Source organism: Myotis brandtii, unplaced genomic scaffold (genome assembly GCF_000412655.1).
Source record: "Myotis brandtii unplaced genomic scaffold, ASM41265v1 scaffold493, whole genome shotgun sequence".
Classification (NCBI taxonomy): Eukaryota; Metazoa; Chordata; class Mammalia; order Chiroptera; family Vespertilionidae; genus Myotis; species Myotis brandtii.
The window spans coordinates 3,938,374-3,965,450 of NW_005368827.1; positions in this window are offsets into that span (position 1 = coordinate 3,938,374).

Sequence of the window (27,077 nt, forward strand, 5' to 3'; positions counted from 1 at the left end):
CTTGTGTCCATTAGTTATTCTCATATGCATACATATAAGTCCTTTGGTTGATCTCCTACCCCCCCCCGCAAAACCCTCCCCAGGGTTCCCACTGTAGTTTGACAGTATGCTCAGTGCTGCTCTGCCTCTGTATCCATTTTTGTTCATCAGTCTATAATGGTCCTTATTATCCATAAATGAGTGAGTTCATGTGGTATTTTTCTCAGCTTCCCAGGGGCCGTCCTAGCCTCACAGAGGCCGTCTCAGCCTCACGGGGCCGTCTTAGCCTCACAGGGGCCATCTCAACCTCACCGGGGCCAATTCAGCCTCACCGGGGCCGTTTCAGCCTCACTGGGGCCGTTTCTAAATTTTATTTTTCTAGAGAGAAGAAAGAGAGAGAGAAGAGAGAAACATTGATGTGAGAGAGAGACATCAATTGGCTGTCTCCTGCAGGTTCCCAGACCCAAGATTGAGCCCATAACCTGGACCTGGACCCTGACCAGGAATGGAACCTGCCACCCTTTGGTGTACAGGATGATGGATGCTCCAACCGAGTCACACCAGCCAGCATGAAACCCAATACTCTCTTAGTTGTTCCACTTTGAAGAGTGTCTAAGTGCATCCATATTAACTATTGGCATTATTAATTAATGAAAAAAGACAAAGAAGAGAGTCTAGCTGTTCCTAAGCCTTTCCTAATAAGATAGAAGCCTTCTTGGTCACTGATTAGTCTCTGCAGCAAGCTTCTGACAGATTCTATTATTATCACTACAGGTGGGAATATAGCAAACACAATCCTTTCCAAGTTATTTGAGTAGCTATTTTTTTTATTATTACTTGTTTGGTGAAACAACCTAAGATTATCTTGACCTTAGGGATGACTGCAAACAGCCCTATTCACTAGTATCCACAGACCTCAGTGCTGGTTGTCCCACCATTGGTTGAGTTAGATTAATGGCTCATTAGTTACCCTGCAGCCCTTTAGGTGATTCTGAAGCTGAAAGGCTGGCCTTTCCCTCATCTCATTCTCAACCATGCTCATCTATCATCAATGTAATGCATCATTTGTGGGCCTGTGGCAACTTCAGACTCTTATCCATGTAAAAAATGCCATAGGAGGATACACATACTTATGTCTGAACTAGCAGAATAAAAGTCATCGCTATTCCTTCCTGATAAAAGAAAATTGTTTTTAAGAGTCTAAGTATATGGAAGGACCAAGATAAGTAACCTATTAACAGAGTTTATTACTGCACATTATAAAGGAGGTAATGTGCTTTCATAAGATTATTATACATTGATTACAGCAATGGTTATGATATTGGCAGTCTATCTCAGTCTTTATATCAATTTTTTTAAATCTAATGGTGAGAAAACTAAAGGGGTGTTGACAAGCTTGATTACATTGTTCTAAATTTATTTAATACTAGAGTACTGGTGCATGAAATTCGTGCATGGGTGCAGTCCCTAGGCCTGGCCGACAATTGAAGCACGAGGGTCTGGCATGGAAGGGTAGGTCCCAGCTGACCTCTGGGCCCTGGGCAGCACCTGGGACCCCCGGCCCTGTGCACACCCCTCCACCTGAGTCACGGTGCTCGAGTGCCCACGCAGAGATGCAGTGAGCACAGCCAGACGCTGCAGGCTAGGGCACAGCGTGGGCCTCTGGGCCACCCAGTGGTGCCACACGGAAATTGGGGGCGGGGGGTACAGCACGCTCTCTCCAGGCCGGCCTCACAAAATGGCCCCTGCGTGAATCCATGGGGAGCCTGACCAGCCCCTGTGGTCCCGGTCCCAGTCCTGGCGGTTGTGGCAAGGCCCACCTGGAAGAGGCTGTGCAGGTGAGGGTTGGGCTCCTCGAGGGCACCTGGCACCTGAGTGCGGGGGCTTCCCCAGTGCATGAGCCCTGGCATCCTGGGGGAGGGTAGCAGGGGGACTGAGAGAGAGCTCGGCGGACACCCGCATTCTCACTGTACCTCTGTCCCCGTGACCCCCACCCCCAAGTAGCTGGGAGAGGTCACAGCCCCCTTCTGTGGGGCGATTGATCAGGCCCCAACTTGCACCTGCCTTGGCCTGGCACCGCCCACTCACCTGCTCCACCATCCCGCAGCGGTCCAGCTCTTGTCAGGGCCCATCAGGGCTGGCAGCGCCTCCACTGCCGCCCGCTGCCAGTGCCACATTGCCAATGACCACCATGTTCCGTGCCACCTCCTGGTGGTCAGTGTACATCATAGTGAGCAGTTAAACTCCCGTTTGAACTCCTGGTTGAATGACCAACCGAGGGACAATTTGTATATTAGGCTTTTATTAGACAGGATAATGGCCTTGCTACTTTCACCAAGGTGGCTAGATTTATATTTTAGAAGTTGGTTGAAGACCTATGGGGCTTCATTTTGATTACCAATTCATAGAATTCTCATAGTGAGTCAAAAATATATGCAGTAAAAGTTACCATTATCTATCCATATCTAACCATTAGCCATTAAGGATGTTATGTATTATATAACAGCTATTATTTTTGTACATTTACTATAAATCAAATATGAACCTAAACAATTTATCTGTATGATCTAAAAATTCTTCTAATTCCCTTTTGAGACATAGCCTATTCCTGTTTTTATTTTATGGCTTATAAATCTGGGAATTAAAGATGTCCATAATAATATCTAGAAACTAGTTTTTCGGACAATAAGTCCGTGGTCTTTATCACTTTTTCATGCTATCCCTATTAATCTTTTAGATTAGGAAATCTATTAATATTTTTCTCTATTATTCAGATGTGAGGAGTACTGACTATAACATAGATATGCTAATGAGAAACAAAATATGCCTCTAAACATTTGTAAATCCTCATTCCAGCAATCAGGGCAGTGAGGTCTCAGACATTCAGCCTACATTATAGCAGTTGAAATGTCAGCTGTGGGCTTATTAATAGAAAAACAGATAGGACGGAAAGAAGGGTCAATTAAAGCCAATAAGACCTGCTGTAGCAGCCAGATGGCTGCCCTTTCTCTGTTCACCACGTCAGGGTGTCCAGATTCTAATGTCCTTGTTTATCGTCCCACTAGCAAGGCTTGGGCATAGTTGGGTTAGCCCTTGCCAGGATGATGCACTTTTCAACGTTAAGCCAGCTGGAAGGAGACGCTCACAGTTCTGGACCCCAACACTGTGCTCTCAGGCAGGCTGTGAGGAGAAGCCAAGAAGCTCTTTTTGCATTGTGACTTCTGGGCCACGAACTGGATGCCTTCCCTCTCAGCATTGCTAAGCTGTTTTCTCACCCATGGATATAAGCATGGACAGGAGGTATATTAACTGAACATGTCATTAGACAGAAAGAAATGGTTACAGGCTCATGATCCAACTTGTAGGTTATCCACATTTACCATTTCTTCTATTGCCCTATTCTGAATGCTCTTTTGACAAGTTATTTAGCATTTCTCTATCCCTATCAGAGTGAAAATGCTAACTTACAAGAGCCCAGCATCTGTTAAAAAATAATAATGAAAAGACCCTTAGACATATGTGTAGTGAAGAATTTACTTCACCAGGAAAGGTCTAGGCTTAATCCTAGCTCCTGGGAGGTAACTTCTAAACTCGTGGAATATTCTGAGTGAATGGAATGTCTTTTTTACTTGTGGAGGGCCTCTTGGACATTTCTGGTAGCTTGTACTAACAAGATGAGTTGTGTTAAACTCCTCAGATCCCAAGTAATAGTTTATCCTAAAGAAATGACCTACTGTAGGGACTGGCCTTTCCAGAAATACCAACCATGTGATTAGAGAGTTGGGAGATTGGGCCACATCAAATCCACCTGACCTCCAGGGGCTGGGGCTAGAGATTGAGTTGAATCAGGTGGACGATAATCAATTGTGCCTACCTAACGAAGCTCAATAAAATCTCTGGACACCAAAGCTAGAGTGAGCACCTTGGCTTGGCAATATTTCATGCACATATTGCTCAGAGGGTTACATATCCTGTCCCTTAGGACCTGGGAGTTTTGCATTGGAAACCCTTCCCCAAGTCCTATGTCTACCCTATGTGTGTTTCTGCTTCATATTCTTTTGGAATAACAAAACTAACAGTAAGTATAGTGCTGTCCTGAGTACTGTGAGGATAGTTATCAAATGTGATGATGGTCAGGGAAACCCCGAATTTGTAGCCAGCCAGTTTGAATTGTGGTGGCCCTGGGGACTCCCAAACTTGTGAATGATGTTAGAAGTCTTGGGTGGACTTGGCAGTGTGCAGGACTGTGCTCTTTATTTTGAGTTTGGCACAACTCTGGGTAGCAAATGACATCAAAATAAGATTCTTATAATAAAGATGTACAAATATGGCCATGGCCAGATGGCTCAGTTGGTAGGAGTGTCACTCCATACACTAAAAGGTTGCAGGTTTGATTCGAGGTCAGGGCACATATGTGGGTTGTGGGTTCCGTTCAGGTGGGAGCCTGTACAGGAGGCAACCAATCATGTACATCTATGTTTATTTCTCTCTCTCTCCCTTACTCTCTCTAAAATCAATAAAAACATGTCCTCAGGTGAGGATTTAAAAAAAATGTACAAAAATGTACATGACATTTTATATAGTAATTCTGATGTTAAAATTTTGTCCTAGGGTGGTAGGTCTATAACTGTTATTATAAAATTATTTTTAACAATACAAATGAGAGAAAAATAACAAAATAATTCAACCTTTTCTCTCATTAATATTTTATTTATAATTTATTATGGCCTGGGTACTAGGTTAGATTCCAAGGATAAAATATTGAAAAAGGTAGACACGTTCCTTGTAGGGGACAGCATTTTATTTATTTAAATGAATAGAGAATTTTAATTTTCTATGATAACTTGTTGATTAAGAATGAACTCTTTGCCATTGAATCACATAGGAATGCTATCAACCCTACGGGGAACAGAGAAGGTTATTAAAATGAAGCAAACAGATTAGAATAACAAAGTATCTGATTAGCAGTGGTACAGAAATAAATGTATTTAATTATTAGCCAAAACAATGATTTAAAATAAATATATGTAACTAATTACAAAATAAGACAAGAGGTAGGCAATACCAGATTTGGAAGAAAAGCTCAGTGATATCAAGGAGCCAGTGATATGATGAAATATGCCATCTTGTTTTCTGCTCTGCCATCTTTAGCATTCTGGGTTTTCAATCCTGGAAGGATGATTTCTGCAGGTCTGAGCAGTCATATTCAGGAAAAAAGGATAGGGTTGTACCATAGGTTTCCTCCTCAAGTTTTGTCGTTTTTATCAGGGGGCTACACTACGTATTTACCAGAATGATGATCCGTGAGAGGATGATAATGTGAAGTTCTGATAGGAGGGATTGGGATTTCCGTGATTAACTTAATCTCATAATTATTCATAAGTTGGTACTGGTGGAGGGCCCATATCCTTTCTGAAATCAAGGGACTGCCACCCTTAATTTAAGTAAGATCATGGTAGGATTTGGCGATTGGGTAATTTAACAACAATTTGAGATAACAGTGCAGTCTAATTAGCATATTATGCTTTTATTATTATAGATATTTTTAATTTAGTTGATTAAATTAAAATTCTAATTTATTTTCCAGCAGCACATATTTTTGCCCCTACTATTAATTTACAAAGTAAAATTGTCAAGTAAAAAATTTTTTTTTCAAAGTTCAAGATGCCACATGTGGTTGTATAGACTGTGCACTGCATAAGATTGCCCAAGAGGCAAGTGGTAGTTTTGATTTCTCTGCCAGTTGCCTTGGTGCCAGGTTGTACCTGCCTGAATATTTTCCATTTTTAGTTTCCTTAAAGTTATTGCTTGGGCTAGCCACAGCACTGCCCAGGTGGAAGGATACCTCATTATTTGAAATGAGATTTGAAGATAATTCATTTTTCATATTCTCTTCTCTCTCAACTAGCAGTGCTATTCAAAGTTAACTGTAAAACTCCTGAACTTAAAAAAGAAGTGCACTTGAAGTTACACAAAGGCAGAATAGTAGCAAAGTTTGTGGGATAATGAATACCAATCTTCTTATTGGGAATTGGGAAATCTTCTAAAGAAATATTATATAGCATGTCAGGCAACTGTGGTCCCTTGAGTGACCTCCAAGGATTCCTAGAGATGCTCTTTTTCCGTTGGTTATTAAACTATTTCCTAAACTTCCCTCAATTCTTTTTAGTGCTGTTTGACCTATGAAAAGGGTTTTGAAGTAGAAGTTTCTTTTCCCTTTTGATCAAATGAGAAGGGCAAAATTATGGATATTTTTCAAGAAAAGAATGAACTTCTTATTATAATGAATCATGTGAAGAAAAGGGGCAAAATATAATGTGTTTTCTGCTCTCCCTATTTAATCCTACTCATTTCAGTCTTTGCATCATGTCTTATGCGCTTTGGTTTGAGCTGGTGGCATGACCAGCAGAGTACAGTCACCGCACAGGGAAAATGTTTACTTCGAGTTCATGTAACAAAATAAGAACAAACTCGTTTGTGTAGTAGGATGAAAAATGTCTTAGAAGATATGGACGCCAAAACCGGTTTGGCTCAGTGGATAGAGGGTCCGCCTGCGGACTGAAGGGTCCCGGGTTCGATTCCGGTCAAGGGCATGTACCTGGGTTGCGGGCACATCCCCAGTGGGGGATGTGCAGGAGGCAGCTGATCGATGTTTCTCTCTCATCGATGTTTCTGACTCTCTATCTCTCTCCCTTCCTCTCTGTAAAAAATCAATAAAATATATTAAAAAAAAAAAGAAGATATGGACACTGTTGTTCCTGAAATAGGTGCTTTTTCTCCCCAAGGTGGGCCTTACCTTTAAACCTGCCTTTATTATTCCTAAAGGGACGTTTTAATCAAGAGGCCCTAATAAGATCAACTTCTTAGCTGATCTGAATTAGAAATTCATCTAAAAAGTCAGCAATCTTGCCTAATGGCCTGAACCAATTCTGTTTCCACATGGAAGAACTCAAATCAATAATTGCTACATACTATGTGCTATGAGATATTTAACCACTTTACATGTGTTGACTCACTGATTACTCACAAATAGCATATGAAGGAAGGAATATCGCCATCTGCAATTTACAAAGAAGAAAATGGAGGCATTCCCACAGTCAGCTAAATTTTAAGTGATGGAGTTAGTAGTAGATTCAAACCTAGGAGTCAGCTGAGTCCTGACCTATTACTTCCCTGTCATGATAGCTCTGATTGATTGATTATTATATTTAGGACAAAGAATCACAGAAATGTATAGATTGTCAATGTCAATCTGCTAACTAGTGCTTGAATTGCTTCTGCATTGACCTCACTAAGCATACAGCATCTCTAAGGATAAGAAACTCACTCTCTTGCATCTGGACATTTTAGAGAGTCAGAAAAAAATTAATCATGGCGATTTCCAGACTGCCTGGTTGTCTCTGGGAAATATAAGAAGAGAAGAGGAGTGGTTGCTGGTGTCTATTCTTTATAATAAAGTAAAAAATGCCAGCAATATGCTATCCAATCAAATGTCTGTGTTCAAGAAACACATCTCATACAAATGAAAGATTTTGTTGTGTATTATTTGCTGGAAACAGTTTTTTATTCCCCCAAGACTACAAAGGTGTCACATGCTTTAACTTGCATTTGTGCAGTTTCATCAAAAGATTTAATGAAAACTCTAATTTTCATAAGAAAACTATAAAAAAGGCTTTAAAACCCACCTGGAATATGAGGTGACCCATGCATTTGCAGGAATAATGTACTCTTTAGAAAAGCATGAGGCATTAATACTTAAAAATTTTTATCACAGAAAAGGGCGTTGCTGCTAAGCAGATGTCAGCTGTTATTCCAACTGGATGGGAAATGTGTCTTACCTTAAATACCTTCTCCATAAAGTGAATATAGTGACCTCTCAGCCATAAGTCAGTTGTTTCATAACAGATATTAGAATGAGTAGGCAAAATAACCCCCCACATAGACACACACTCATAGCCTTATGAACTAATTTAACGGTTTCGTGATTCTTAACTCCTGTTTTCATGTTCTTTCCTTTCATGAGGGCTGTTGTAATAGACTTCTTGTTAAACTCTGCCTGCAACCTCTGTCATGAAACCCAGCTTCCATACGTCTGTCTGAGTTGTTTCTGAATCCTGTAGCTTACCTGATCATGTCAGTGCTAAAAACTTTCCATGGAAGCTTGATTGCAGATAGGATCCCACATTTTTAAGATGAATATTAAAAAGCTTTGCGTTTAGCTCCAAACCTCTCCAGTTTTCAGTATCTAAAGATTCTGAAGTTTCTATTTTTTTCACTTCACGTTTCATCCAACAATATGAAGAGAGCAAGAGAAGAAGGGCAGTAACTCTCATGAAGGCTGCCAGGCCATGTGACCATTGAGTTAAAAGAGGTTGGTGAGGCTTCTTATAGGCAGTGAGTCATGAGCAGGATTATAAAAAAATTATAGGATTGTTGAAAGAAATGGAAAAGCAGAAGAAATCAAAATACAGAAACATGCCACTGGAGCATTCATAGTAAAACACTCCACGGGAATTAGACATTCTTTCTGAATTAACTGACACTACATGAAGTAGAGATAACATGCTGTTGCCTGTAGGTGATATCAGAGAGGTCAGTAAGGCTGTCATTTAAAATCTAAATAATGGGTTTAATATTTTAAAAATCTTTTTTTGTGCATGAAGCTGCAATGGCTTATGAGGAAGTATATGAGGATGAATCAAATGCCTGCCTTTGCTTTGTGCATTAATTCACTTAAGATTTTAATTGCTTTATTCGATTTTATCAACTAACCATTGTTTTGAAACCTTTTACATATAAGGTTAAATGCAAGGTTTATTGTCCTCTATGGAAAATATATTGATTTATATCAACACCAGCAATATTTCAGAAGTCCTGTTTTAATACACCCTCCTGAATATAATGTATTATCAAACTTTATGATCTTTGCCAATCTTAGAGATGAAAAATGATAACTCATGGTCATTTTAACTTCAAATTTTCCTCCAATAATGAGGCTGAACATATGGGTCACTCATTAGTTTCAAATCCACTTTTATTTCTTTTCTGTGGACTGTATCCTCTTCTTCTGGCCCTTTTCTTATAGAAGAGGACTTTTTATATGGTAAATATATCAGTTTATTGTCTACTACATGACTTGAACAAATATTTTTCTATTGTAACTGCCTTTGTTTTTTCTGGGTTTTTTTTTTTTTTTTTTTTTTTTTTTTTTTTTTTATTTTGTGCAGTTTCATCAAAAGATTTAATGAAAACTCTAATTTTCATAAGAAAACTATAAAAAAGGCTTTAAAACCCACCTGGAATATGAGGTGACCCATGCATTTGCAGGAATAATGTACTCTTTAGAAAAGCATGAGGCATTAATACTTAAAAATTTTTATCACAGAAAAGGGCGTTGCTGCTAAGCAGATGTCAGCTGTTATTCCAACTGGATGGGAAATGTGTCTTACCTTAAATACCTTCTCCATAAAGTGAATATAGTGACCTCTCAGCCATAAGTCAGTTGTTTCATAACAGATATTAGAATGAGTAGGCAAAATAACCCCCCACATAGACACACACTCATAGCCTTATGAACTAATTTAACGGTTTCGTGATTCTTAACTCCTGTTTTCATGTTCTTTCCTTTCATGAGGGCTGTTGTAATAGACTTCTTGTTAAACTCTGCCTGCAACCTCTGTCATGAAACCCAGCTTCCATACGTCTGTCTGAGTTGTTTCTGAATCCTGTAGCTTACCTGATCATGTCAGTGCTAAAAACTTTCCATGGAAGCTTGATTGCAGATAGGATCCCACATTTTTAAGATGAATATTAAAAAGCTTTGCGTTTAGCTCCAAACCTCTCCAGTTTTCAGTATCTAAAGATTCTGAAGTTTCTATTTTTTTCACTTCACGTTTCATCCAACAATATGAAGAGAGCAAGAGAAGAAGGGCAGTAACTCTCATGAAGGCTGCCAGGCCATGTGACCATTGAGTTAAAAGAGGTTGGTGAGGCTTCTTATAGGCAGTGAGTCATGAGCAGGATTATAAAAAAATTATAGGATTGTTGAAAGAAATGGAAAAGCAGAAGAAATCAAAATACAGAAACATGCCACTGGAGCATTCATAGTAAAACACTCCACGGGAATTAGACATTCTTTCTGAATTAACTGACACTACATGAAGTAGAGATAACATGCTGTTGCCTGTAGGTGATATCAGAGAGGTCAGTAAGGCTGTCATTTAAAATCTAAATAATGGGTTTAATATTTTAAAAATCTTTTTTTGTGCATGAAGCTGCAATGGCTTATGAGGAAGTATATGAGGATGAATCAAATGCCTGCCTTTGCTTTGTGCATTAATTCACTTAAGATTTTAATTGCTTTATTCGATTTTATCAACTAACCATTGTTTTGAAACCTTTTACATATAAGGTTAAATGCAAGGTTTATTGTCCTCTATGGAAAATATATTGATTTATATCAACACCAGCAATATTTCAGAAGTCCTGTTTTAATACACCCTCCTGAATATAATGTATTATCAAACTTTATGATCTTTGCCAATCTTAGAGATGAAAAATGATAACTCATGGTCATTTTAACTTCAAATTTTCCTCCAATAATGAGGCTGAACATATGGGTCACTCATTAGTTTCAAATCCACTTTTATTTCTTTTCTGTGGACTGTATCCTCTTCTTCTGGCCCTTTTCTTATAGAAGAGGACTTTTTATATGGTAAATATATCAGTTTATTGTCTACTACATGACTTGAACAAATATTTTTCTATTGTAACTGCCTTTGTTTTTTCTGGGGTTTTTTTTATGTGTTTTGTCATGTGTATTGTTTTCTTTAATTTTATGTGGTCAAGTTTATTATCCTTTTCTTTTTTATTTCTGGGCTGGGGATGATACTTAAAATATATTTGACATTAATATTATATGATTTTCTCTCATTTTTCTAGTTTTGTCATGTGTATTGTTTTCTTTAATTTTATGTGGTCAAGTTTATTATCCTTTTCTTTTTTATTTCTGGGCTGGGGATGATACTTAAAATATATTTGACATTAATATTATATGATTTTCTCTCATTTTTCTAGTATTTTTATGGTTTTATTATTTTATGTTTACATCTTTGATAACTTTTGAAATTTTCATGGTCTAATTTTTTAAATTTTAGGAAGGGGTTGGAAAACTTCAAACCATGAGCCAAATATTCACAGTAAGCCAAATTCAGCTATGCCAACTAGTTAATGAACTGCCTATAGCTGCTTTCACATTACAACAGCAGAATTGAGTAGAGTGACAGAAACCTGCACAGCCAAAAAAATTTACTATTTGTCCCTTTAAAAATTGTTTATTGACATATGTAATACAAAATAATAACTATCTATCTATCTATCTATCTATCTATCTATCTATCTATCTATCATCTATCTATCTATGGAAATTAAACACTATTGATTTCACCTTTTATCTACTGATTTGAATGCTACCATTATAAATATACTAAATTTTAAAGATATTTAGGAACCAAAGACCAATAGGCTATACATAATCACCCAAATTTCAGATTAAATGGATCCTTTGTATTCACTTATGTGCATGATTCTGGAGTCTTTCCTTCTAGGGAAGTGTTCTGACCTGAGTTCCAAGTGTATGTGTAAAATTCACATTTTATTGAATCTTCTTCTTATATTAGGCAAATCCAAAATGTTTATCATAGAGTCACATTTTCCTCCTTTGATACTTTATCAGTAGGGAAAGGTGCATATGTGCTACACAGACACACCTGGAAGAATACCTCTCATACAATCTTCTATTTGTTTTAACACATATTATCATTGCCATTATATTTATATTGAGAGAATTATATTTATTCTTGATGTCAGAATAAAGGAGGAACCACTGTCCTCCAAGAAAGCACTTTTAATTTTTTTGTCACGAGTCTGATTGGATTGAAAAAGAACTATCAATGACCCTTTTGCTTGTTCCTCTTGAGATCCCTGACATCTATTGGTGACTGTGACTTGAGTCTCTAAATTTGAAGACAAAGTTAGTATATAATGAAGGATCATTTTTCTCAGCGCAAAGATGTTTTTCATGAGATATTTCAGAAAAGTGAGGAAAAAGATACCTGATGTACATATACATGCATATATGTCTGTGTTTGCATATATATGTATACATTTGTGTATAATTCAGAAAAGTAATTAAAGTACATATCAGTGATCAAAAAGTTATATCATCACTCCTAGTTACTAGGAGACAAGAGTATATATATGAAATTTATGGTTAACACTAGAGGCCTGGTGCATGAAATTCATGTATGGGGTGGGGGGGGGGGATCGTTCCCTCATCCCAACCTGCATCCTCTCCAATCCGGGACCCCTCCGGGGATGTCTGACTGCTGGGATCGGGCCTAAACAGACAGTTGGACATCCCTCTCACAATCCAGGACCACTGGCTCCTAACTGCTCACCTGCCTGCCAGCCTGATTGCCCCTAACTGCCTCTCCTGCTGGCCTGGTCACCCCCAACTTCCTCCCCTGCCAGCCTGGTAGCCCCATGCAGCCTGCTGTTCAGTCGTTTGGTCATCCCTCACTAACCCCCCTGCTGGCCTTGTCACCCCAGGAATCCTGCTGGTCGTTGTTACTGTGATGGTGTCCCAGACAATTTGCATATTCCTCTATTATTAGTATAGATGGGGGATTGGGACTAACCTAATTTAGGCATAACCTAAATTTAAATCTACCCATGACCTTGTCATAATCAGTTTTCTAAATTTAAGGTTCCAAGCATGAATCTACATGATAATCAAATAGAGATGTCTCTTGCCAATATCTGACCCACTTTCTCTTGTACATGAATGAGAGGAAAGGTATATACAGTATATAATTTTTAATTCTTTAAAATATTTAAATAAAGTACACTTTAGTGCCCCTGTGACTTTTATTTATGGAAAACACACAAACAACTCAATGAACAACAATCCTCACCTCTGGGGGAGATAAATGACTTAAGTGATGCTTCGGCATCCACTCCACGCCCCACATGTTGAGAAAGTGGAAGACTGGTAAGTGACTGACATGATAGAAGGAAAAGAAGTGAAATTTAGTTCTTTAAATGAGCGGTGAAATCTGTAGTTTTCAGCTAGCCTAGGAAGTTTTAAATGGCTGCTCATTGTGAGGAACTCATTTCGAGTACATTTGAAAGGCAGAACATCTGAACGTGCGGTGGCCTTTTCCCACCTCGCAGGAACTTTGATTGGGCCCTGACTGCGAGGGAGAATGCAGGGAAGTGAGTTGCCGCCAGTTTCTATAGCACCCTGGGGTCCTTTGGAAGGACTCCTTGTTGCCCCAACCTCAGTCTAGGAGGGGCTGGAACAGTGACTCCTCCACGCAGGGGTCTAAGATAAATGACCTCTGGAGTCCTCGCTCAGCCTCAGGAGTCTTTGATTTTGAACTGACGAAGTGCAAGCCGACTTTAAGCAGGTCATCCGACCAGCTCACATCCTGGCATGCAGTTGACATGCACTAAATAATATGGCACAGAGAGAGAGAGAGAAAGGTAGCAATGGACGTTTTTCAAAAGAAAATCTACATATTTTTATTTTTCCTAGAGATTCTATATTGTTCCTCCTCCCTGAAGCTGTTCAGAGTAGTAACACTGATTAGAGGACGAGCATGAGAATGAAATGATATGTGATTGTTATGGCACCCATTCACAAAGCTGCTGTGGAAAAAAAAAAAAAAGAAAGAAAGAAATGATGTCTGTCTATATAATTGGTTGGTGAGGGCAGGTTGCATTTGAATTTCCAAAAAAATAATCTTTTGGGCCAAATAGTTTTAGTGCAACCTGTAATTATATCATTGGATTTTTAAATGCATGGATTTAATTAACTCTGGACCTCAGAGACTGGTGTTTTCTGTTCCTTAATTCCTTGATTTACCAGCTTTGCAGCTATTTTTTTCTTTCACTTTGCCCACAAACCCTCTTGATCTACTACCACCTACATTATGTACAAGAATATAATGTAGAAAAAAATCAGATGCTCCTATTATTGATATCTTTGTAATTTCTATGATCTATATAAGTATGCTTCTTTAACAACTTACATAATTTATGGAATTTTAAAATTACAAGAAACCTTTGTGATCACTTAATTCGATGCTTTCATTGGTAAAAATGGAGAATTTGAAGCCTTTCCTTGTCAGTTTTTCTATCTCATGTACCAAAGCCAATGTATTTCATTTAATCACAAAAGGCATTTTTCACCTTTATTTCTGATTATTTTACCAACAAAATTTCTTATCAAAGTAGAAGATTAGGGCAATTTCTCTTTCATAAATGTTCTTCATAAAAGTTAAAAATGTTCATCTCAAACTGTAGGAATAATTTCAATGGCTGAGTCTAGTCTAGTGTTTTTCTTCCCTTTTTATTATACCTTAGCAAGAGTTGGCTTGAGTTGGGCTGCGCTCTGAGATTCTTTCTGAAAGAGAGCAAAGCTCATGGCTCTGAGTCATTATAAAACTCATTAGCGCATTGACTTAAGGAGTCATAGGCTCTGATTTCTTTATTTTTATCTCGCCAACCTCACTTTGGTGACTTTTCCAGGCATTTCACTAATATGAATATCATGGCTGACACCTGCTGAGTTCCTTACAGGCGCTCTTGCACTATTTGCCTTAATGAATATGTTCATGGGGTGGGATGGGAGAGGCTCCCTCTACATGGCTAATGTAAAAAGTACGCTACATTGAAGCAAATTCATACAAACCAATAAACCTGCAAAAGAATTCATTTATTTACAGAATAGGGAATATTTTTTAGTTTTATTGTAAATTGTTTTTAAAGAGAAGAAATTATAGTCATTTTGCACATTTATTTTTGCTTTTTATTATTTTTTAAAAATATATTTTATTGATTTTTTACAGAGAGGAAGGGAGAGGGATAGAGAGTTAGAAACATCGATGAGAGAGAAACATCGATCAGCTGCCTCCTGCACACCCGCTACTGGGGATGTGCCCGCAACCAAGGTACATGCCCTTGACTGGAATCGAACCTGGGACCCTTCAGTCCGCAGGCTGATGCTCTATTCACTGAGCCAAACCAGTTAGGGCTATTTTTGCTTTCTCGATGTAGGGCTATTTTTGCTTTCTCGATGTAGACAAATTATTTCAAAAACGTTGGGATTCTATAATAATAAAAGGGTAATATGCTAATTAGGCCAGGTCTACCGGCCAACTTCCGGATGTCCGACTTCCTTCCAGACAAAGCCATGGTGGTGGGGGCCGAGGCAGAGGCAGAGGCAATTAGGGGCGAGATCAGGCTGGCAGGGGATTAGGGGCAATCAGGCTAGCAGGGGAGGGCAGTTGGGGGTGCCCAGGCCTGAAGGGGAGGGCAGTTGGGGGCATTAGGCAGGCAGGCAGGAAGGTGAGTGGTTAGGAGCCAGCGGTCCTGGATTGTGAGAGGGATCCCAGATTGGAGAGGGTGCCAGCCAGGCTGAGGGAGACCCTCCACCCCTGTGCATGGATTTCGTGCACCAGGCCTCGAGTTTATAATATAATAGTTTGAATAGCATAGTGTGAAAAAAATAATATTTGGATTGTTTAATAAAATAATGTGGCTTTATGTTTTTTGACAAAAATTTATGGATTTCATCTACTTATAATGGTGACTCTGATTAGGCTTTGTGTTTTTCATTTTCTCATTTTAACAAGTACTTACAGGTAATACAATTGTTTCTGAATCTACATTTGAAGTATGTTATTAATTTCATATGGTTAATAAGTTAAATACTCTGGTTGGAGGGGATTTTTGGTAAATATCCTGCTTGCTGCAGATATCCTAAGCATCATTTCTTAGAATTCTAAATCCCTTTGTTAAATGATGGTGAGAAATAGCAAAGGTGAAGAAAGCTGCCCCTCAAAGATAGGCAGTTATAAATCTACTCATAATATCAGAATAAGCTTAGCCTGCTGCCCTGAGATTACTAAATTTCACTTAAATAATTTTGGCGATTTTAAAGCCAATTTTTTTCTAATCATATTTATTACTGTTGATAAATTGTAAGTGGAAGCGTTTAACCCATTTGAAGACTATTTTGAACAACATAAAAAGCCGAGTTTTATCCTGAGTGAAATACAGAAAATGCGTATCCATCCAACAGATATTTTTTTTTTTAGATTTTTTAAAAATTCATAAGTATCAAAGGCATGCTGTTTATCTTTCGTATCTCTGTAATAATCAGTAGATATGTATCCATAGAGAAGGCCACCCTCCTTTCAGAAGTACAAAGGTCCTACAGAAGTATGGCATGTGTATAGTGACACTGCCAACAGAAACCAAAATCATTTTGTTACTATTTTAAGTATAAAATGCAATAGAAAGCTCAAGCATTTGAATATCCAAAGTGAATCATTCCCATGTGTATAGGCAGGACATTTGGCAAATGCTAAAAAATTGAACACTGATTTGTGATAACCAATGGTTACAACAAAGCTGTTGGAATTAATGCTTTAATTCATGCTTGGGAGTAAAAGCTTATCATGTTGGCCATACACACTTGTTGAGTGTTTCTGTTCCAGAAGTCTTTTTTTTTTTAAGATTTTAAAAATTGATCTTGAAAAAAATGAGTGGGGGATGGGAAAGGAAGAGGGATAGAAACATTGATGCGAGAGTGAAACATTGATAGGCTGCCTCCTGCATATCCTCTGCAGGGGATCAGGGCAGAACTGGGCAGGTGCCCTGACCTGGTATCTAACCGGCAACCTTCAGTAAGCCATACCAGCCAGGCCTGTTTCTGAACTTTCATTGGCATTTTAAAAGCTATCCCAACATAACAATATAGAGTTTCTTCTACTATAAATTACATGCTTAAGCAGGGAAAAGTCCTCTCAGGATGGATGATCAATACACATCCATTCACATCAAACAACTTGAGGGGAAAGAAACCAAACAAAAATATTTTAGACAATGAATAGAAGAAACTTGCACAAATAAATACAAATGAATTTTTTAGAAGAGTTATATTGCTACTCAAAAACACACTAAAACTTTAAAGAGAAGGCATAATCATCTGTATTTCATGAATGCTTTGGTTTTCCTCCTCGGGAATGATAACACCTGGAGAAAGAATCTTCTCTCACTCCACAAGACATTTGTTGAACGCATGTGCATTAAAACTAAATATCTGTCAGACCCTCACTGAAAACTGAGAAGAAAATTGTGAGTAAGCATCCTGATGAGCTTATACTTTAACTAAAATGAGAATGCAGTGAGGTTGATCCCAGTGAAAAATAATGCAGAACAAACATGTATCAAACTACCAATCAGCAGCTTTCCCTGATGAGTAAATTTTAAGGGGCTGTTGAAATGCCTTACAGCTAACATTAGCTCTTGGAATAAATAGGACTGTGCCATGTCTGTGAGTCCTGCCTGCCTAGCAGAGGTACTACAGGATAGTTGCTGAACTGAAATGAACTGAAACCACCAGAGTGAAAGAGAGGTGCCATATTGTTTTTGCCATAACTGATATGACATTTCTAGAAAAGATTTATACATATTTAACTAGTCAGCCTTCACGGGATTTTGTAGAATCCAATATTGTTTTTATTAAGTCAGAGCCAGAGGTAAGAATATTGAACCAGTTTCAAGTACATTTGGGGACAGGGGTGCATATGATACAGGCTCAGAGAAAGTCAAGCTTAATCTTTGGTCATTAAAAAATTGATTTCTCTAACACTGTTGGTCTCACTTATTCTATAAATCTGGGGAAACTAGTTTGCATGTAATTTTTTGCTCAGGTCTCCAACAGGGTGGCAGATCTTGCTTTATAGAGCCACCAGCAATGCAAAGAACCATTTTAAATAGCCTGTAGTGTTGCTAGAATTCTCTGTTCTTGGGTAAACTCTGAATACATCTGGTTCATACTCATTAATTAAATCATGTAACTGCTCTGGAGTCACATTCTCAGTAAGAGAAACAATAGAAATTAATTTACATCAGAATGGAGCCCTCTGGGCTCAAGAATCAAAACACCTTAGTTCATTTTGCAACTCTAGGAAAACACTTGAAGGTGTAGGTTTAGTTGAGATTACTGGCAAGAAAGACACTTGTTTTCCTTTTTCATTCTTAAACAGAGAAGCAGAAGAGGATAGTCAATAGCTATAATTACAATTTTCTTTTTATCAACTCACCAAAATGCCTTCTTATGCCATCATTGCCTTTAAAAGATTACAACCTTTGCAAATCCACGAAACATTTTCTTTCTTTTTTTCCTAACAAAGTATTTATCATTAATTTTGGCCTTCAAATACTACACAAATTAGTAAAATGGTGAAGGTAGCCATAAATAAGATTTTAATAGTCATTGAAAGAAAATTATTTTATTCAAGGTAAGAATGACTTTCTAAATTAAAAATGAAGGGATTAGGCATAAGAATAAAATTCTGTTGTTACTGTATTAAAAATAAAATGTTGAATTCCGATTGTTCATAATTAATTAAGCAATTCATTTTAATCTTCCCTGAGTCCTAGTTTTTGAACACTTGCTGAGAATCGGTGAGATAGATAATATAAAGCATAGCACCTGGCGCCACACAAGTGGCACTAAAACATGATTTCTTTTCCATTTATTTCTCTTTAGTTCCTTCTGGTGGGGAACTCAAGAAGTTAAAAATGTTCCGCTTTGGTTCTATAGTCATTAGGCTTGGTCATTAATGCAAGTAAAAAGCTATTGTTCCCGGAACTGAAGTGTATAACGTGATCTACCCTGATTCCAGGAGATGAGCAAACAATTCCACCTTTGTGCCCAGGAGGGACTGAAAGCAATCAAGGTGGCATGTGAGCCATTGTGCTCCAGGGGTAGACTGTCCACTGCCCAGGATGCAGATAAAGAATCACTGGTCAGCAGATGAAGGGATGCTAGGAAAATCGCAGGCCTGCAGCTTTTACCTGATAAACCTTTCCCCTGAATTCCAAACCCTTTCCTGACACTTTTCTTTTCCTTATAAAAAACGTTGGGTTGAGATGAGAAGTAAGACAGTATTTAGGGTACATAACCCGCTGTCTTCGCGGATCACCCATGAAGGTTCAATCCTTGTCTCTACATATTGGTTCTGGTAGTGACAGACTGCAGGAACGCTGACTTTTCCGGTTTCACTTCTACCTAATTTGAACACTTATTCATTCATCTAGTTAGCTAATTATTGATGTCACCTATGTGTCAAATGCTCTGTAAGGTACTTGGGATTCAACAGTGAGCAAAATGGAAATCTCATCACATTTTCTAGCGAAATTGACATCCACATCCTGAGAAGAAGGAACACAAGATGTCGACACTTAACGGGCTCTGACACCCTTTGTATTTGCAATATCTGTCAATGCCAACACAAAATGGCAAAATTATTGTTGAGATGAGTACCAATTATTGTTTAGATGAGTATTAGTGAAAACCATTTGTCTGATGTAATTTAAATAAAATATTTAATTACCTGAATCAGCTTTTTACTTTATTCTTGACCATTTGAAAAATGTGATCATTTGGGAACAATACATTATGAAGTGTATTGTTGCTATTGAATAGCTCTGTAGATTAATTAATCTATGTATGGGTATTCGTGGGAGGGAGGTATGAAAGATGTAGTAGAAAGTTGAATGTTATAGATGAAAGAGGCCTTGGATAACACTTATCCAGATGTAGACAGAGGCCTCACATGTTTGGTGAGTCTCCCTGTGATCAAGCTAGTAAGCATGTGCAAACAAAACTACTGGCTACACTGCTCATTCTGTTTTTTATTAGTTAGTTGTTAGTTCTGAAAAAACAATCATTATTGTCTGTAATAGCATCCAGCTTTGTAGATTCTCCATAGATAAATTTATTTTCCATTGCAGCCAAATTAAATGTGAACCAGAATATATTTTGTAGGCTTCCTAATCAGATTTATTTTGTGTATTAAGAAATATTTTTAAAGTAATTTTTAAATGCTTGTTTTTGAAAATGTCAGGTTTTGAAGCAAGCTTGTTCTCAGAAACAGAAATGAAATGCTAAGATTCCCTGTTAAAGTGAAATGTTTTCACTGGGCTATTCGCAGATCTACCACTGTTACCATAGTAACTCATCCTTAGATGAGTAATAAAGCAGGGGGACTAGTTAGTGTATTGATGAATCTGACTCAATGATATTAGATAAGTCTTCACTCATATCTAGGAGGACATAGTAGAAAAATAGGTTTTTATCAAGGGCTGCAAACATATTGATCAGTTGTCTAGAACAGGGAAGAGTAAAAATTGAATAAAGTGTGTTTTGCCTTGTGTCTGAATTTTCATTAGATTACTTCTCTGGTGTTAGAAAAAGTTATGATTTTGATTTAAATAAGGAGAAAGATTTCTATAGAGTATCTTCTGCAGAAATGTTCAGAATTGTTCAGGTAAAACCTAGGAAACTTCCACTTATTGATACAATTTTACAAGTGTTGATCATATGTCAGGAATAATAACTAAGGATTTTATGAGTCTACACCAACATTTGACTCTTTCAATAAGACTAGAAGTTTCAAAGACGTGAACCTATTGAAGGTCAGATACTTATTAATCTGTTGACAAACTAGATGGGTAGTGAAAGGTTAATGTGGTGGTGGGCGGGCAGGCTAAATAGCCATCTCAGAATGGTGATTAAAGAAAAATTGATTTTATTTAAGAGAAAGGGGCGAGTGACGGGAATTTCCAGAAGGAAGGGCTACCCAGACAGGTTCAGGGAGTTAGCCCGGGACAAGCTGCAGCTGCCCATTGCTCCCCTGATTGCAAGTCTCTAGGGCTCCCTTAGAGCAGCGGTTCCCAACCTGTGGGTCGCGACCCCTTTGGCGGTCGAACGACCCTTTCACAGGGGTCGCCTAAGACCATCCTGCATATCAGATATTTACATTACGATTCATAACAATAGCAACATTACAGTTATGAAGTAGCAACGAAAATAATTTTATGGTTGGGTCACAACATGAGGAACTGTATTTAAAGGGCCAGAAGGTTGAGAACCACTGCCTTAGAGGTTGGAGGATATGTGCCTGTGTGAGAATGGCACAGGCATGCTCCTTGGAGGGAAAGCACACACTAGGTCCTTTGTCCTGAGTGTATTTCTCTCTCTCTTGCTGGTGGAAATCTTAGGGGAGGTCTCTGGGGAGAGTCTCAATAGAATATTCATTAGCTTTCAGGTGTGCTCTTTCAGGGTCATGGCTCCACTGATTGGTCCAGGCTCAGGCAGGGGGTCTTTAGTCAATGTAGCTGGTCCTGAGGCAGCCAAGGTGTCACTTGTCTGGTTTTGCTGCTTTTCTGGGCCTGGAACTGAAGTATGGCTGAGGCCTAGATGTTATCTTCAGGGAGCAAAAGGTCAGGGGTGTGCTAGGGAAGGATGGGTTACCCTGGGGGTGAGGTTCTTGTTTTCTTAGTTTTGCCCCTTGCTAGGCATCTAGGACTTTCTGCCCTGGTGAGTTTCTGTACCTGGCCCATAGTCCTTGCTCTGGGGATCTAACTGGTAGTTGTTGTCCATCATTTAAAAAAATTTATACTAACTAACTAACTAACTAGCTAACTAAAATCTATTGTTTCTGAGATTTACCTTCAAAACTTAAAGGCACTCATGTCTGTGCCTACATATCTGTGCCAGCATTATTACAATCCTTTCTGCTCTTAGCACTTCTTTATTCCTAGAACCAGGAACAGGAAATGAAACATTTAAATATTTTCCCTGTTTTACTACAAACCTTACTTCTACTATAGGGAATTTTGTGTCCATAACTGGACTTTATTTTCTACCTCATATTGGACATAACATATAACTTCCATTTTCAAACAGGATATTTTTCACTTTTATCAATTTAATTATATGATTATAGTCTTTCAGCATTAGCTCTTTGTATATACTTTTAGGATGACCTGTACTGTAATTATTTGTGTAAGACTCACCTATCTAGTAGAGTTGAGACTCCAAATAGCTATGAACTCTATTCTCAAGCCCCTCGTCATAATAATCATAATAATAATAACACTAGAACTTCATAGATCTCAATATGATATTTGATGGGCAGTGTGGAGGTGGGGAATAAGTTCTAGGATACTGCCATGGACAGCATAGTTCTTCATGAAGGTTAATGAATGTCAACTGATGAAGGACTAACCATAGGTTTTATCATTTTATATAAAACTATGTATTTCTGGCAAAGCAATAAATTTAAAATTCATTTTGATTATTATACTTACTTTCTAAAACATAATTTAGAATATGTGATTATTTCTTAAGTATAGTACACATTTTACGTCACTATATGTAAAGATAGGGAGATAGACTACTTCAGTGAATTCTAATTACATCAGTGAATTCTAATTCATCTTTGAATTTCATCTAGCAAATTAAAAAAAATGTAGAGAACTAGACTTTGACAATTCTATCTCTCTCTGTTAATTAAAAAAACATTTCAATACTAAAACATTAAGAAGGATCTAGCAAAATTTAGTTTAATTTTGCTATTTTGAACTTCATGTAAACTCACTGCAGTATTATTATTAGTTAATCCTCACCTGAGGTATTTTTCCATTGATTTTTAGAGAGAGTGGAAGGGAGAGGGAGAGACACAGAGAGAGAAACATCCATGTTAGAGAAACACATCAATTGGTTGCCTGCCACACATGGCCAGAAATTGAACCTGCAACTGAGGTATGTGAGAATTGTCCCCTTGGCTAATCCCTTCAGTCTGTGGGTGGATGCTCTATCCACCGAACCAAGCTGGCTAGGGCTTATTACTATTATTATTTTTTTATATTCTTGGGGCTTGGTGAAAATTTTATGAAAAAAATGCAAACTAAAATCTGAATACCACAAATTCTAACCTTCTATTAAGAAAAATAAATTTCTAAATATTTTGTAAACTGTATTTAAAATTTTTTTTACATTATATATGATAGCTTTGGAAAAGGTCAATGGCCATTTTCATATTAACTGTATATCTTTCAAGATATAAATCAATTGACTTCACCTAAATTGTCACTTTCTTTAACAATATCCTTACAAGTTCATCAGATGTTAAGGATAATAACTGAATGCAAGGGTTGGTTCCATCATTCTTTACTATTTCAAAACCTCTTCGAGGGGCACTAACAAAGAAGAAGCCTTAAATTTATGATCGGGTAAATTGACTGAAACACAGATCTCTGAGTGTCTTCCTCTGGTAGGCTTATGGGCAAATTATACATGAGCAACCTAGACCAAAAGTTAAATATATGGCCATAGGGTATGCTAATTGGATTTAGAACATAACTCAGTCATTTGCAGTATAATCTTTAAAAGGAAAATTATATCTTTACAGACAGGGTTACATGAGAATTAAATGATGTACTAATGTATGAGGAATTCTTAGAATGGTTATTGGTATTCAATGTGTTTAATAACTAATAATAGTAACTTGTACTTGGGCAACAGACTTTTACCTCTCTCTATATGTTTCTTTTGCTATAAAGATACCACTGTTACCTATTTACAAGTTTTTAAGGAAAATTAAGTAAAACAATACATATACTGCAGATTGCTTAGCAAATTGTCTGGCACATATAATCAGTCTATGTTAGGTCTATTTTACTACCAGCAGTCCATAAATTCTTCTCTACCACACTGGTGCCTGTCCTAATGTCCTGAGCTTCTTCTTCTTCTTCTTTTTTTTTTGCGGTTCTGTATTTTTTTCATTTAAGTGAAAAAGTTGTTCCATTCAACCCAAGTTCAGCTTTATAAAAATGAAGGGGGAGGGAACCTATTGTGTGATTGATTTGCCGAGGTCTCCAGATCCCTCTGGGGAAAATCCTGTGCATGGGCAATAGCATTTTCTCACAAAAACACACCTGTCCCTGATTCCCCAGTCTCCTTTTTTATGAACAATTCTATGCCAACTGTTGCTACTTTTTGGCTCATGTTCAAGATAAACAAAAATTTCATTGGTTCAGAAACCTCTTTCTCATATTTTTAAAGAAGTGTCCAGATCTCAATGTGTCAGTCCATTATTTTTAAAATAGGTGTCTGTACCATATACCTCCTAATCTATTTACTTTTGAATTTTCAATTTCTTTTTTATTCATGGACTATGTATGCAGTCATTGACAGACAGAATACTGATGTGTTCCTCATAACACTTAGAAAGTTGGTGGCTCTATTTCTCTTCCTTTTATCTGCAAGAGAAGCCAAAGCTTTACTGTTCCTTGAACTACGGATGTCCTATGCTTAGTTTCTCCTATGGGAACTCATTTGTTCTTTATGTGGCCCTACTGTCTGGGTATTTTCCTCTCTAAGTTTTTTAACCTTTTAGCAGTTTAAATAATCTTGAGCTGATCCCTTGATTTTATAACCCAGGCAAATTTTATGCCCAACATATAATCTCATAGTCTTAAACTTAATTCTTTACTACCCCCTTTGTTTCTGTTATTAAACCCATGAAGAATATTTCAGTTCAACTAGACCCACCCTCTTACCCGGATGCCAACCTGAAACAAAACTCTGCCTCTTGGGCTTCCAGAAAAAGTCCAATTTAGCTTTATGTGATGACATTTACTTGGCAGGCACATCGCATTGCAATGCCTTTGTCTGTCCATCACCTCCCATCCTACACCATGCGTTAGTGCCCCAAGCCACTCTTTCTGCCGGTGTCAGAAGCCATCCCTCCCCAATGAATCTCATCAACTATACACAGCCCGCCCCCCCGCCCAGAAAGTTCAATCCCTTATAGTCCTTCCCTCATCTCGCCTTCCTATAATCTAGGAAGGTCAAATAATTCTCTACCCAGACAAAGAGAAAATTATGCTCTCCTCAGTTAAAGCTTCTGTTAACCAGAAAGCAAGTTAACCAATTAAGCTGCACAGTTATTCAAATGATTATTGGTCCTGTGTTGTTTAAACATAAGCACGTTCCTCTTTAGTTACACATTTAGAGCACAGCCGACAACTGAAACTTTCCAATCAGCATTCTTATTTTTACAGGTCTTCCTTAAAGAATACCAGAGAGATCTGATATAAACCAAGACTGTGCCTTTTTTTCATCATCTATCTGTTATCACTAGCTCTCAAATTTCACGGTTGCTAGTAGCCTCTCTTCCCTTGCTTCATTCTACCTGTTCACCAAACATTTTATTTAAGCATCCAGCTTCTTTTGCCTCCCCCAGTTTTTTAAATAACATAACCAATGAAAAGTCTTCCTTCCTTGATTTGTTCCTCAATTATATTGTCACCTCCGTGGTCTGTCTCAAGTAGCAGGGCCAGGTCGCTCTAACGGTTGAAATTCTCCCAGAAACTCCATGCCTCAGAATGAAGCTCAACTTTTCCCAGATGCTGGATGGAAAAAAATATATTTTTCTTCTTCTTTTTTTTTATCCCAGTGTAGGTCAGACCTACTTTCTTGTTCAAGAATGGCCAAATTAATCATAATTTAAATGAACTCTCATCTTTACTATAGGTGTGGCATGGCCTCCACGCTGGGAACCAAGGTATGTTTTGGAAGTCTAGGTCCTTCATTTTTAAGTGGCACCCGGGCAGAGACACTTGCACTACAGACCAGGTAACAACACAACCAGAGACTTCATTTACTCTTCATATTCTTTTCTTTGACAGGAGATAGAGAGACCAAGCCTGCATTTCCCTAAAACCATGATTCCAGCTTCAGAATGCCTTGCAACAAATGCTTAAACAAGAAAGCAAGGGTATCTGTCTTGTGAAAAAAAAATAGCATTTGGGCAGATAAAACAATAAATCTTGATCTAGAAGAAAAAAATGCTTTAACTTACATGAGTATAATTCCACTGAAATCAATCCTCTTTATATTTCTATGTAGAATACCATATCACAATTATATCCTATTATAAATTTCTTCATTGCACTTAGTTCTTAGCCAAGTAAATATAATTGCTTTCATTTTCACAGTTAAAGGTCCTGTTAAAATGATAACCCCAAAACAAACAAACAAAATTTGAGACTTTTCATGCCAATTGGTTAGGATCCCATGTATATAATTAGTTATATATATTGTATATATAATTATGTATGTATTTGTATATTATATTTACATGTATATATTTATGTATATACATATACACATTTATATATTTACTATTACATAATTACATTTAATTTAAGAACATATTATAAAGCCATTAATTATGCTTCAACTAGCCTATCATTCAGATTTTATCAGTAACAAAAAATATATCTTGGGTTAATTTTATTCCCTGTATTAAAAAAGATCTCCATAAAAGAAAATCAGCCCTATTTCACATTCATTATTAGTCATTTCCATTACCATGGACATTCACTGATGCTGCTTCTGAGAGTACCTTCTTTTGTATCTGCAGTGAACTGTGAAATTGGCATTTCTGCCTTCGATTCTCCTCCCCCAACAATCAACCAGAAAGCCTAATGTTTTCTGGATGTCTTAATCACAGATCCAGGGAGGAGGCATATATCCAGGGAGAAGCCAGTGGTTGATAAACCCTGAAACCAGATCCTAGTCTCACCCCAAACATATCTTTTCCTTGATAATGTCTTGAAACCTTGACTGCATATTAAAATAAAAAAGGATTATATATGATGTATGTATATTAGTACATATACTTATACTAGAGGCCCGGTGCACAAAAATTCGTTCACTCACTGGGGGGGGGGGGGTTCCCTCAGCCTGGCCTCCGCCCTCTCGCGGTCTGGGACCCCTTGGAGGATGTCTGCTTGCCGGCTTAGGCCCACTCCATGTCAGACATCCCTCTTGCAGTCCGGGAGCCCTCACTCCTAATCACCCACCTGCTCAATGCTCCTTACCGCTCGGCTTGCTGCTCCTTAGTGCTGCCTTGGAGGCTGGAGAGGCTCCTGCCATCACCGCTGCACTCGCCCAGCTTCTGGCTGAGCTGTGCTTCCCCAATGGGAGTGCATTGCCCACCAGGGGGCAGCTCCTGCATTAAGCATCTGCCCCCTGGTGGTCAGTGTACATCATAGAGACCAGTTGTTCCAATGATTGGTCGATTTGCATATTACCTTTTTATTATATAGGACTAGAGGCCCAGTGCACAAAAATTTGTGCACTCGGGGGGCGGGGGGAGGGGGGT